Source organism: Piliocolobus tephrosceles, chromosome 2, assembly GCF_002776525.5.
Source record: "Piliocolobus tephrosceles isolate RC106 chromosome 2, ASM277652v3, whole genome shotgun sequence".
Classification (NCBI taxonomy): domain Eukaryota; kingdom Metazoa; phylum Chordata; class Mammalia; order Primates; family Cercopithecidae; genus Piliocolobus; species Piliocolobus tephrosceles.
The window spans coordinates 183,560,973-183,574,743 of record NC_045435.1 but is presented as its reverse complement, the minus strand read 5'-3'; the positions used below and the strand labels follow the sequence as shown (position 1 = coordinate 183,574,743).

The 13,771-nt window shown below is 40.4% G+C and overlaps 1 long non-coding RNA gene across 1 annotated transcript; it reads right to left on the bottom strand.

Annotated features, from left to right (window-relative positions):
• Window positions 1-6,946: 6,946 nt before the first annotated feature.
• Window positions 6,947-13,686, bottom strand: LOC111544276. The gene is made up of 2 exons (XR_002732094.1): window positions 13,416-13,686; window positions 6,947-7,071 (listed from the first exon to the last, which is right to left on the bottom strand). It is a non-coding gene; the product is annotated as an uncharacterized LOC111544276 (long non-coding RNA).
• Between the last annotated feature and the right edge of the window lie 85 nt (window positions 13,687-13,771).

The following is a 13,771-nucleotide window of genomic DNA, read 5'->3' as shown; positions in this document are numbered from 1 at the left end:
TCCTTACTACTTCTCTTCAGTCCCTATACTCATCATTTTGGGTTTCCTGTCATTGTTTGAAGACAGGGTTTCATTCTGTCATTCAGGCTGAAGTGCAGTGGCATGATCATAGCTCATGGCAGCCTTGAACTTCAGGTCTCAAGAGGCCTCCCATCTCAGTCTCCTGAGTCACTAGAACTACAGGCATGAGCCACCATTGTCCAGCTGGTGCTCATATTTTATTTCATTCCTGTCAAAACCAGCTTGCTCCTAATCCCTTCTTATATTCACCTTGACATTTATGGGATCCACTCTGCATTTTTTGCAGAGGTTGGAATGATTGATTTAGGAATTCTCTTAGCAGGACCAGGGCATTTCCTGTCATTTAGGCTTCTGATAAGAAATTACCTAACTCTTTGTTTTGATAGCTCACTCATCAACTCAATTGCTTAAACAATTTATAAATAACCACCTTGTTGATCTTAGAAAACAGCCCTAATACATTTGACTTTTGCTTATACCTTTATCTAAGACTGAAGTTAGCTCATAACAACTGATTTTTTTCCATTTGGGTACAGGAGAGGGATGGGGAGGAACTAAGGTAAAAAGAGGGGGAAGAAAGAGGAAGAAGGTACCAAAAAGGAGGATCTAATACTGGATTTCAGTTCCCACTACTGGGAAATGGTTCATTTCCAATTCTGCATTTCAAGAACAAGAAGGCTTTCTGGTGGTTTTTTTTTTTTTTTTTTTTTTTTATTCTCTTTGGATCAGTATGAATCCTTAGTAGCAATATATGCCTTCCTATACTTAAAGGGTTAAAAGATTTGGGAAGTGAAATAATTGTATTTGAGGATGGTTACAAAGTCAAGACAGGACAGTTTAAATACATTGTTCTGCCGATACAATCCAAGCCTCAGAATCTGTTACTTAATAACCTGATGGCTTCACTTAACTACAATCGTTCACTCATTAGTCCATTCATCAGTCACTTAGAACTGTGCATTATGATTTTCAAAGTACTTTCTCCTCCCTTGTGCTTGATTCCCATGAAAATCCTACAATGTACTCCCTTTATAGAAATTGCCATTTTAGAGAACAAGAAACTGAGACCCACAGGAGTTAGTCAGTTGTGAAGATTAAACTGAAACCCAGATTCTCAGATCCCACATTGAATTCTATTTCAGTTTTACCTACTTTAATTGAATCGACATTTTCTAAGTGAGCACCATGTACTGAACACAATTCTATGAAAACGAAAACAAAGTACCTCTGTCCCTGAGGAGCTTATAGCTTCGCAAAGAAAGGCAGAGAGCAAGGCTTGGGTGTGGAGGGAGGAAAGTGCATGGATCCTTGGAAAATGCTGAGGAATCTGGTGTAGAAAATTGTGGTGGTAGGAGATAAGATTGGAAAGAAGCCAGAGGACCTGAAGGGCTTGATTGATTCATCACCAAATCATCAAGTCTTCTTCATATGCCTTCCCAAATTGTGGCCTTCATTAGCATCATTACTAATATTTTTTCTGTCCCATTTTCTACTGAGCAATTTGCTGGCATTTTAGTGCCAGTGCCCCCAAAGGGCAAGGTTGGTCTGAACAACCTGATGTTTAGACATTGAAAGCTGCTGGACTTCAGCTAATTGTAACATTTCTAAAATCTTGTCTGGTGGCATTATGCATGTGCCATTATGTCGTCTTGCCCTTGCCTGGCCACAGAAAATAAGTGGTTACAACTTCTGGCAGACAGACCCAACCCTGAGGCAGGATGGGCCATGGAAACTAGGATGCTGTGGAAATTGGGCTGGGTGCAGAGCTGGCACCTGGAGATATCACCTGCTGTCATTCTATCACCCAAAGGTCTGGAATGCCCAGAGGGCTGAGGTGAACTTGGTCTTAGCTGAGTAGGCATCAGGTCAAGTCCCTGCTAGGGGTGGTGTTTGTTTCTGGAGTCCAGACTGTGGACATTAATTGAGGTTGGCTTTGGAATAGCATAATGCTGGGTGATCTGTCTGTTCACGGTAGAACGTGATGGGTACCAAATGCAAAAAGCTATCAAAATCAGGATCCAGGCTCTTCAATGAGAGGGCTGACAAAAGTTAAGCAAGAGTACAGGCCTGTAGTCCAATACAGGGCTCTAGTCTCAGTGGGGGAATGATCATTCTTGTAGTAAGGCTCTGGCCTGAAGGCTGAGACAACATGGTGATGGTGGTGTAGAGAAAGCTAAGGTTCTATTGTGTCCCGGGCTTTTGCAGATCTTCCTGCATTAGGTGCTGGTTGTCATTCAATGGTATGTTGACGTGGCTGGGTTATCCATCATTCCAATAAATACTAGATGAACCACTCCAAGTGGCTGAACCCGCACAGGGAAGGACTCAATGTCTCACCCTGACGGGGGATTGGGGTCAGGGAACAGCCTCTGAGAAGAGGCTATAGAGATTTACTGGGAGCAGAATCCGGACATTTGGAGGTCAGTCCTGGTTCAAGGACTATCTTTTGCATAACCTAAAGCAAGTTTCAGAACCTTTCTGGGCTGTTGTTTCATCAGTAGACTATGTGCCCTGTGGAGTCAGGGCCCCGTATTTTATTCATATTTGTTTCACTAGCATCTAGCACAGTGTCCACCTCATAAGAAACAGTCAGTGAAACGCATGTTGTTTGAAGGAGTGAATGTGAGAGTGAAGAGAATGAACTGAGCATGGAGAATCTCATCAGCAGTTGAAGGGAGAAGGGCCTTATCAGGCCCATATGCTTCTTACCCTCGCCCTTAGATTCTTTTGCCCTCTCCTCTCCTCTCCTCTCTTCCCCTCCCCTCCCCTCTCCTCTCTTTCCCTCCCCTCTTCTTTTCTTTTCCTTTCTTTTCTTTCTCTTTTTTTTGCTCATGCTTTTCTTTTACCATAGCCTTTAAATTCTGATGTCTACCCTCATGCCCTTCTTTAAGACCAGAGACACAATGAATGGGTCTTCTTATCAGCTCTGTGATTCTCTGATGAACAAAACATTGAGATAGTTCACTTGAAATTTTTTCCTCAGCATTCACAGACCAAACATTATAAAAATGTTAAAAAGTCACCTATAGCCCCCAAAAGTCCTATCTATAAGGAGAGCTCATGAGTGGCCTCATATAATAACCAGGAAAACCTTTAACATTTGCAAATGCCATGAAACACCAACAAACAAGATAATCACAGTATGATCAAGGGTGTGAGACCTACAGAGCCTACTGCATCTCATTCTGGTCAATGTGTTCAGAAAGGGTGACATTTTGTTGGCATGGAGACAAATGTCTCCTAAAGTGAAAGGCCTTCTCCAAGAGTGTGTGGATACTTTTCACTTTTGCTGTGGTCCCTAAAGATGTAGGTGGTTTCAACTTTAAGTCAGATATTCAAACCTGTGAATAAGGGGACTAATTGTTTGCATTTAAAATACTTCAATTAGGGCTTTTTATTTCTTGAGTGTCTGTTTGTGGGATAGATAGATAGATAGATAGATAGATAGATAGATAGATAGATAGATGATAGATAGATGATAGACAACAGATAGATAGATGATAGATAATAGATAGATGATAGATAGATAATAGATATTAAGCGTTGTGGAACATAAAGAAAAGAGTAAAGATGAGAAAAGCGTTCATAATCCTGCTACTCTAAGAGAGCTACTGAAAATATTCTTGTCAATTGTGTACTATTATTTACATCTAGTCTATTTTCTACTAAGAGTATATTTTTTAAAATTGCTGTGAATACACTGTATACAAATATTATATAGATATATAATATGCATATATCTCTATATACATATTCTACTTCTTTCCACTTTACATATTACCGTAAGTATTTTTCAATTCTAAGTTTTTGAAATTAGTTGTATTGTAATTTACTTAATCATTCTTCACCCAACACTCTTTCTTCCAGCCTAGTCATGATAGGTTATGTAGGTTGTTCAAACGCTTTGCTCTTTGTTCAAATTTTTTGTTCTTAGATACAGCGCTAGGATGCATATACTCATTCATTGATTTTTCCTGTATGTTGAATTATGCATTAAAGATAGATTCCTAGAAGTGGAATCTCTGGGTCAAAGGGTCTGACTATATTTATGATTCTTGGTATATGTAGCCAATATATCTGAAAAAGAGTCATACTAATCAACACAGTAGGACCTAGTCTCACTGCACTTCACCAAGAGTTATTTAAATGTTGGCTTTCACAGTGAATATAAGTGTTAGTTCAAAGACCTTATAACTACTTGGCAGAGAGGCCGATAGATGTCAGAAAACATGAAGGGAAGAAGAGAAGAGACACTTAAAACTCAAGTGCAACATTAGAAGTAAAAGCCATTGATAACTGACAATTGGTTAGAGATTTAAAAAGCATTTTCGAAGTCATAATGTACATTAATACAATAACAGGCTTCAGTTTACCAAAGTGGATACTGCAACAAAATAAATGATTCTGGGTGAACTGGTGATGGGAATCAACTCCACCACTTACTTGTTAAGTGGTCTTTGCAAATTGTTTTCCTCTCAGGACCTTTCTCAACTGTAGAACTGGTAAGCTGAAAGGTGAAGATAGATGCTTTCAGAATTTAGAGTATTGGGTTGTACTCAGATAATGCAGACAAACTCATAGGGTTAAGGGGTCTGATAGGTGCTTCTCCTCTGTAGACACCCAGACTCACAACTCTGATGAGATCCACAGTTCTATTGGAATTGTGCAATGAAATAGCAGACACTCTTGGGGTCTCCTGGGGCTCCCCCAACTTCATGAATGAATCTCTAAGTTCTATATGCCCCGTATAAACTGATGACAAGATCTTTGAGAACACTGTTTCCTTAGCGGGTTTCCACAGAGAAATTTTGAATATGGGGGTCCATGAAGTGGCTTGAGGCATCTACCCAAACAACAACATTCGGCCTTTGGTGCCTCCCTAATGTTCTCCTGATGGGTATCCAGATGGTGGCATACAGAAATTGAGTAAATTAGTAAACTAAAAGAATAAATGAGGTGCTCCATTTCTCTGACTCTATTCTAGGAAAATGAGTGAGAAGCAGGATCTCCCAGATTTCAGGAGAGATCTGGGTCACTTTTTGGAAGTTTCTGGTATTGAATATATATTTATATATATATACACACACACATGTATCTCCTCCACGTGTGTATATATCTCTATATGATATATGTTTCTATATATCTATCTATATGATATACAGATATGATATATAGATACAGATATCTCCTCATGATAATAGACTTAATTTTTAAGAACATGTTTCAATTAACAGAAAAATTGAGCAGATAGTGCAGAGAATAACCCTGTGCCCAGTTCCCCCTGTGATTAACAGAATACATTATATGGTACACGTGTAACAGTGAAACAATATTGGTACATTATTATTAACTAAAGTTCATCATTGATTCAGATTTGTTTAGGTTTATCTTATGTGTTACGTCTTTTTGCGGCCAATGATTCCATCTAAGACTCGACATTACATTAAGTTGTCATGTCTCCTTATGCTAATCCTTGTCTGTGACAATTTCTCAGACTTTCCTTGTTTCTGATGACCTTGATGGGTTTGAGGATTACTGGTTTTTTGTAGGACACCCCTCTACTAGAATTTGTCTGATGTTTTTCTTATGATCAGACTAGTATTATGAGAGCAGGACCACAAAGAGAAAGAATCATTTTCATCACGACATATCAAGAGTATACACTATCAAGATGATTTATCATTGTCGATGTTGGTCTTGATCCCCTGGCTGAGACAGTGTTTGTCAGGTTTCTCCTATTTTTTTCCTCTGACTACCTTTCCATACGGAATGCACTCCCCGGAAGGAAGTTACTACCTACAGCCTACAATTAAAGAGTAGGGGTTTATGTTTCTCCTTAAGGCCAGCACATGCCCATAAATTATTTGGAATCCCTGTGCACATCTGTATAAATACATTTGGAATTAAGGGATGTTTGCCTTTTCTCTCTAGTTTATTAATTTACTTAATACTTTACTTATATTAGTATGGACTCATTACATTTTTTCTTTTCTTTTTTTTTTTTTTCTTTTCTTTTTGAGACAGAGCCTCACTCTGTTGCCCAGGTTGGTGGAGTGCAGTGGTGCAATCTCAGCTCACTGAACCTCCACTTCCTGGGTTCAAGGGATTCTCCTGTCTCAGCCTCCCGAGTAGCTGGGATTACAGGCACACAACACCATGCCTAGCTAATTTTTGTGTTTTTAGCAGAGACAGGGTTTCACCACGTTGGCCAGACTGGTCTCAGACTCCTGACATCAAGTGATCTGCCCACCTTGGCCTCCCAAAGTGCTGGGATTACAGGTGTGAGCCACTGCACCCGGCCCTGGACTCATTAATATTTATTTTAGACTTTGGGTTATAATGCAAAATACTATTCTATTTTGTTGCTCAAATTGTTTCAGCTTTGGCTACTGGGAGCTCTTCAAATGGCTCCTGTGTCTTTTTGAAATATCCCTCACCAATATAGTTTTGTTTTTGAATAATTCCTTACTTTAAGGTGCTACAAGAACTTCCATTCTCATTTGTGTATTTCCTGCCGCAGTTTTAGACTCAACCATTTCTCCAAGAAGACTTGGTTCCAGCTGCTGAGAAATGGCATTAAAACTGAGACCAGCCTGGCCAACATGACAAAACCCCGTCTCTACTGAAAATATAAAAACTAGTCGTGTGTGGTGGCGCATAGCTGTAATCCCAGCTACTCAGGAGGTTGAGGCAGGAGAATTGCTTGAACCTGGGAGGCAGAGGCTACAGTGGGCCACGATCGTGCCACTGCACTCCAGCTTGGGCAACAGAGTGAGACTCTGTGTCAAAAACAAAAACAAACACAAAAATGAAACAAAACTGAGATCTGAGCACCAGGTGTGCTTGTTGCTTGTCACTGCTTCTAGGACAAATATATTTTAAATCTTATATTTTTAACACCAGCACACACACAACTACAATACAATTGCACTATGCATAAAACAATCATATATTTATTAACAGCATTCAATCATGGTGTCATAGGAGCCTGTGGTCCTACACTGGAATCCACACACAAAACTTGCATATGACGGTCATCTTCTTTCAGTCCTGTTAGGATTGAAAGAGACAGGTATAGTCTCAGTGGAGATAATATCAAAAGTCTAATTTTATTTATTTATTTATTTAGAGACAGGATCTTACTCTGTGGCCCAGGCTAGAGTGGTGCCATCATAGCTCACTGCAGCCTCAAACTCCTGGGTTCAAGCAATCCTCCTGCCTCAGCCTCCCAAGTGGCTAGCACTACAAGTGTGTGCCATCATGCCTGGCTATTTTTTTTTTTTCCATTTTTTTAGAGACAAGGTCTCATATGTTGCCCAAGCTGGTCTTGAACCCCTGGTCTCGAGTGATCTTCCCACCTCAGCCTCACAAAGTATTGGGATTACAGTTGTGTCATTGTGTCTGGCCTAGAAGTCCAAATTTGAGGCCTTCTTTGAATGTGCAGCCACAACAAATGGCTTTTGCAAGGCTGCCAACCCCATACCCTCTTTCCATAATATGCCATAAGAAAAGCATACTGGATTTAGAACTAGGGCCTGAAAGTTCCGAATCCAGCTATGTTAGTGTTATCGCATATATAGCAAGTGGATTCTGTCTGGACCTCAATTTCCAATGATATAAAATCAGGAACATCAGACTGGATAATGGTTAAAGACCCTCCCAGTTCTAGCACACTGTAATTTTCAATAGTCTTATGCTGGGGGAATACAATTGGCTCCCCCAGTCTTTGTATACAGGCCTAATATTCCAGAAAGTCTAAACCAGTGGAGGAATGGGGGTGGGGAGGTCGCTGCTGATAAATCAGAGTCATTTTATTATTTTTTGGGAATGCCAAAGCCTGTTAAAGGCTTTAGATCGTCTAGACAATTGGGCCTGAGAAACTTTAGACCTTTCTTTTTAAAGAATGAAGATCAAAAAAGGGTAAGAAATATTGATGGAAAGTATCTCATTGGTTTCACGTTCTGATATATCAAAACTTCTTTCTCTTTTTTTTCCTTTGGTAAGGGAAAACTCCTCATCTGTTATTTCCTCTGACTTCAAATAATTACCTTTAATGCAGTGATGGCTGAGCCACCTCTATGTTTCTTACCAGGAATCTCTCTCTAGGTTTTTTTCTTTCTTTTTCTCTTCCTTCTCTCCTCCCTCCCTCCCTCTCGTACTCTCTCTCTCCCTCTCTTCCTTCCCTTGAATGTTATGATGTGTTTTTTACATCCACATACTACCCAGTGTACAAATGTCATCTCCTTCCTATCATTGATGGGGACAGTTTCCAAAAACAAATAGAAGGAAAATAAAAAAGGAAATATAGGGCAGAAAAGACACTTGGGAACTGTCACATTTCATTATGAATGCTGGAGATCAAAGGTGCAAGTTCTTAGAACCTGCTTCCTCCACCTCTTAACGTTTAAAATCTTCAATTGGCTTCTGAACCACTCAGCAAAATCCCAGACTTTGGTCTACAATTGGTTAAAAATTGATAGAGTGAGGATTCTGGGACTGCCTTCTTTACTTAGAAGTTTACATTTTAACTCCTTCCCTAGCCCCAGGTACACATATACACACAGCTCCTTTCCACTCCTCTTGCACAGTTCTGTAAATACGTATTGAAATGTAAAGGTAGAGAACTAAGCGCAGCCATCCCGCAAATCATCCGGGCTATTCCTTCACACAGCTGAGGAAACGGAGTCCTCACAAGTGGCTTTGCTCAATGTCCCATAAAGAGTTTAAGGCAGAGCTGTAATTAGAAACCAAGGGTGTGTGTGTGTGTGTGTGTGTGTGTGTGCGCGTCTGTGTGTGTGTGTTTGCAACAAATACAGTGTTTTGTTGTTTTTTTTCCTTCTCCCTACACTGTGTCCCTGTGGAGTTACATTTGTGTGTGTGTGCCTCTGTTTGTACATAAGTTACACAGACACTGACATGTAGGAAACGTGCACCAAAGTGTCTGTCGTCTGGCCTCAGGTAACAGTATAATGACTCGAATTTAAGGCAGCTGAAAGATTTCTGCCGGTGGAGGTTGAAATAAACAAGAAAAGCCACTGTGGAGATGTGAATGGAAAAGTACCGAGCCCTCCCTCCCTCCGCACATTCTTCCGCTCTCCAGCGCTCCCTGCCATGGAGCTGGCTTCAGATAGGCTTCTGTATGGTCAGGTGTACAAGAGGGCGGTGTGGAGAAGAAAAAAAAAAAAAATGCAGGCACAACACGCAAATCAAGTTTTTCCACTTCTAGCCTTAGGTAGTAGAGACAGCTAAGTACAGCAGCCAGCAGCCCGGCAACGGCAGCGGGTGGACCAGCCACCCTGAGTTTACAAACACTGAAGTGCTTTCCTTCCCTCATCCCTCTCAGAGTCCAGCTGCTGCTTTCCTTCATGCTAAGGTTTCACAGGAAGTGAAAACTCTGCTATTCAAAACAGCAATCGAATGCAATAAACAAATCATTACACACCCCTTAACCCCCATCACTTCTCTATTTTAAGCTCCTGATATTTATTTCCATTTTAAGTAAGTGAGAAAAGTGTGGAAAATTAGTGTTTGGGGGTAAACTCTGAGCTAGGCTGAAAAGATTTCTAAAGGAGAAAAAAAAAATCTCAGAACAATAAAGGCTAAAAGTGGGCAGCATATGGATGAAAATTAAACATTGATACTTCCTTTTCAGAAGGTAGTAGCTGGAAATTATATTTATTTTTTAATGTCTCAAAACTTTCTGCTCCTCTTGCTATGTTAAAAACGCCTTTCTTTCTCCAAAGATACTACAAGGAGCCTGTTTACAACAGCTCTAAATGAAGGATTTGAAATAAAATGAACAGGTAAAATTTAACAAGTCTGATAGATAATATCTCCCAAATCTATCAAAAGTAGTGCCAAGTACTTCAGTGTAGCTGAGAGGCATAAATAAACCCAAATGACCATCAAAACTCATCATGACTTGGAGTTAGCTCTGAGTTTTACAGTTTACAAAGAGACCACAGCAGCCTTGCTTTCCTCAGTTCTAAAAGGAAACAAGATACCCACCTACAGACTCAAGTTGTCAGGTTACCCTGATCCTCTAAAATGACAGAGGGCCAGCAAATCATGCAGACCCATTTTCAGTTGTGTTCCTCGGGTCACACATCCTCCTAGTGAAGACCCAGCCCGTAATCCTGAAAGAAGAAAGCCTAGAGGAGGTGATTGATTTGAAAACTTCTTTCCAGCTTTAAAATCTATAGTCCTGTGATGTGATATCTTAAAGACCCACCAAGGTGCCAGAGGTTCTTGATAGGTGAAAACAACTTCCTCTTGTGAGCCCCCTTAGAAAGAGGACAGAACCATGTTTGTTTCAAGGATAGGTTCTTTTTCGGCTATGACTGAATTGTGGGGAAGGTTTTGCAAGGAGGAATTGGATGTGAAGTCTGTTCTTTTCCTTAAATAGATGTAGTATTAGGACCAGGGTATTTTATTTTGTAATAAGGCTTATATTTACCCAGCGGCAATGATCAGAGACCTATTCTTATGCCCAGTCCACGAGGCAAAGAGGTTGGCCTGGTCCTCTATTCTGAGTATTAACAGCCAGTAACCATTAAATCATGGGACTAGGTGATTTGTAGTACCCCCAAGTCTGCAGGAATTATCCATACGACCCCGGACATGGAATCACTCTTTAGAGCTTCTTAAGGATAGAATTTGATTCTTGAAATTTGAATTGAAAAATAATGATTTAAAAGAATCAGAATACATTCAAGTCAGCCCTTTCTTTAATCCTATAACACGGCACTGCAGGAGTGAGAAAGGCCCACATAGTGATGCCAACTGGTTACTGAGGAGAGGTCAAGAACGAAAGAAGAAATGACATTCTGGAAGAAATTCAACTGGTATAATATTTGACAAAGTTACTTTCCTAGGAATTGAAAAGAGATTGAGAGGCGGGTGCACAATTTTCCTCACCATGCATTCAGTTGAAAGTAAAAGAGACTCACCGAAAAGTAAGTGTCTATCTTTAGAACAATTTCAATAATCATTTTCTCTTTCTTTCTAACTGGTCTTCTGTTCTGGTCAATTTCTTTCAGTGTAAACACATTGATTTGGCAAAAAGCAGTAGGAAAATGTGGCACTCTGGCACTTGGTCCCAGAAATAATGTGCTGGGAAGATCTGAGGTCCCTGGTGATGAGGTTAATTATATATAAACCAGGCCTGGTGGGTTATCCCTCTAGGGGCTCACTGCAGAGAATTAAAGAGGGCTGAGGTATGAGAAGGGTGAATTCCTTCCCAGCCCCCACTCTGACTGGTTCTACTACTGCCTTAGGGAGCAGATTTCCCTTTGCTCTGCAGCGCCCCCATGGGGCTAAGATTGGAGTAGCAAAGGGAACACAGGAGGGACAAGCTGTGTGTGTTTCAGGTTTGCGGGGGGCGGTGGATGAGGCTGAATAGCAGTTTTGACCAAAAAAAAAAAAAAAAAAAAGTGACCAAAAACCAGAAAAGTTATCTTTTGAAGGACCAATAATAGGGCAGAGCCATACAATTCACATTCCAAACCATATAGATACATCTCAGAAATCCCAAAGTGCTAATTGCTCATAAAAGAAAAAATTATCACACATATAAATACACAAGGAAAATCCCTTCCGCAAAGTCGGGGTGTCATTTTGCATCCAGTGGGATTCATTTTAATCTCTTTGAAAATGAGAAGGAAGGGGACTCAAATGAAAAAGCAGATAGTCTGCCTTCTGGCAGAATAAATCTGAACTTGACAATATCATGTGTCTTTGGGGGTAAAACGTACATTTCAACAACAGTGACAGGATTAGGCCGATGTATATTTTTCAAAAACCCTTCACAAGACAGGCTTTTCTGCAGAGGCTGCAGTAATCCATCTGTCAATAAGTATTAAAATATTCAAATTTCACAGGGACAGACACTCAACGCATGTTTCCTAAGCTCCAGCCCTTGTAGAAAATAATCAACCTTTTTGCACCTTTCCGGGTTTTAAAACCTAAAATACAGCCTTTAAAAATGTATGTGTGTTGTGGGGTAGTGGGGTGCATTGCCAACAACATTTTCAGTGATAGATGGAACTTCTTATGGGACTGTCAATGAAAGAGATTTTCCAAATATCCCAGCAAACAGCAATCTTTCACAGCTCTGATCTCTCCTCCATTATAAACCCAAATTTTGGGTTGGGATAGGTAGATTATTTTAGGACATATCTTTATTAGAAATTAACAAGTGACGAGATTTTGTGGAACCTTTAAGAACTCATTTGTAATTTAATAAGTCACTTGAAGGACTCTTATAGCCAAGGCTCAGAACAGCCTGACCTTTGAAAGCTGCTTCTGGTCCAAACATTTTGGGCTAATTCTTGAGGAATCTGAAATATTATTTTCCCCTCACACCCTTCTTTTAAGAGAGAGACATAAAAGAAACAAGAGTCTCTCTTATTCAGGGATGAGTAGGAGGGGAAAAAACCCCAACCAACATTTAAATAAGGAAACTAGCAGCTCTGAACAAACAAACTAGGACCCACAATGAAATGATTCTGCACTGCAATAGCCTTTAAAAAGAAAGTAATAGAGAAAAAGAGAAGGAAAGATTTTCCCCTTCTTCTCTTCCCCCCCACCCCCAACTCAGCTTCAAAGCTAAGAAGACTGTGCTGCGTGTAGTGCGTTGTAGTTGTAGCAGTCTGCTCTAAATACAAGCAGTATCTGTGATACTGGCACGGCAGGCCTTTAGAATTCCCTCCGGCTGATCTTTAAGAGATCAGACTGAAGAGATTTTTTTACAATGACCTTGAAACGAGCCCCGAAAAAAATATCAAGACCTTAAGAGAAAACAAAACACAAACAGGTATGTGGCTCACAGAATTCTGTAGAAAACACACACACATACCCCCCACCCCCTACACACACACACACACACGTTTCTTGCAACAAGAAATTTCCTAAGAGTCAACAATAACAGATTAAACCCACCACTTGCTGTCCTGGAAAGAAACAAACCAAACCAAAACAAATCCTTTGAACATTTCTCTCAAGTGCAGGAGAGAGACACTTCAGCAAAAGTCCAAGGGGAAAAAGAAAATTGCACCAAAGGAAAAAAAAAAAAAAGTGGGGGCTGGGATTGTTACATATGGCCAAAAATTTAAGCTTCTTTCAACAGTGTTAGTATTGAAATAACACATCTTCTTTAAAACGCTTGAGGGATTAGATAGGGAAAGAAAAGGCACGCACAAAAAAAGCCAACCGATGCCGATCCTATGATTTACGTAACACCACAAACTTGCAAAAGGCAAAAAATCAGAAGCAAAAATCCATAAACCATCAAAATACAGCAACCAAAAATCCCAAGCCACCACACCAGAAAGAAAAAACCCCAGAACGACAGCAAAAACCCCTGTCCTAAATAAAAATAAAGCAAATGAACCCACCGAAAACTGCTTGGCAAATATTTTTCTCGTGGTGCCTAATATTCTAGCTGGAAAGAGCTGTGGTGTTTATTGGTTTTTTTCTCTCTCTCTCTCTTACTTGCCTCTCTAACCCTACTATATATAACATACTTTTTCCAGTGGTTCAAACCTCTCGCTCCCTTTTGTGCTTTAGCTCGATCTGCTGAGTTTATGGGTAAGAGAGGAGGAATTAGCCCCAGACCCAGGGAAAGCAAAGCGCACTCCCCCTCTTATGTCACCGAATAGCAAATTAGTTCTCAGAATTCCAGAGGCCGAGCTTTGCTACAGCGAAGGCGCCGACGTCACAGAGGAGGAGCCCACGTGACGGTGGCGGAGCA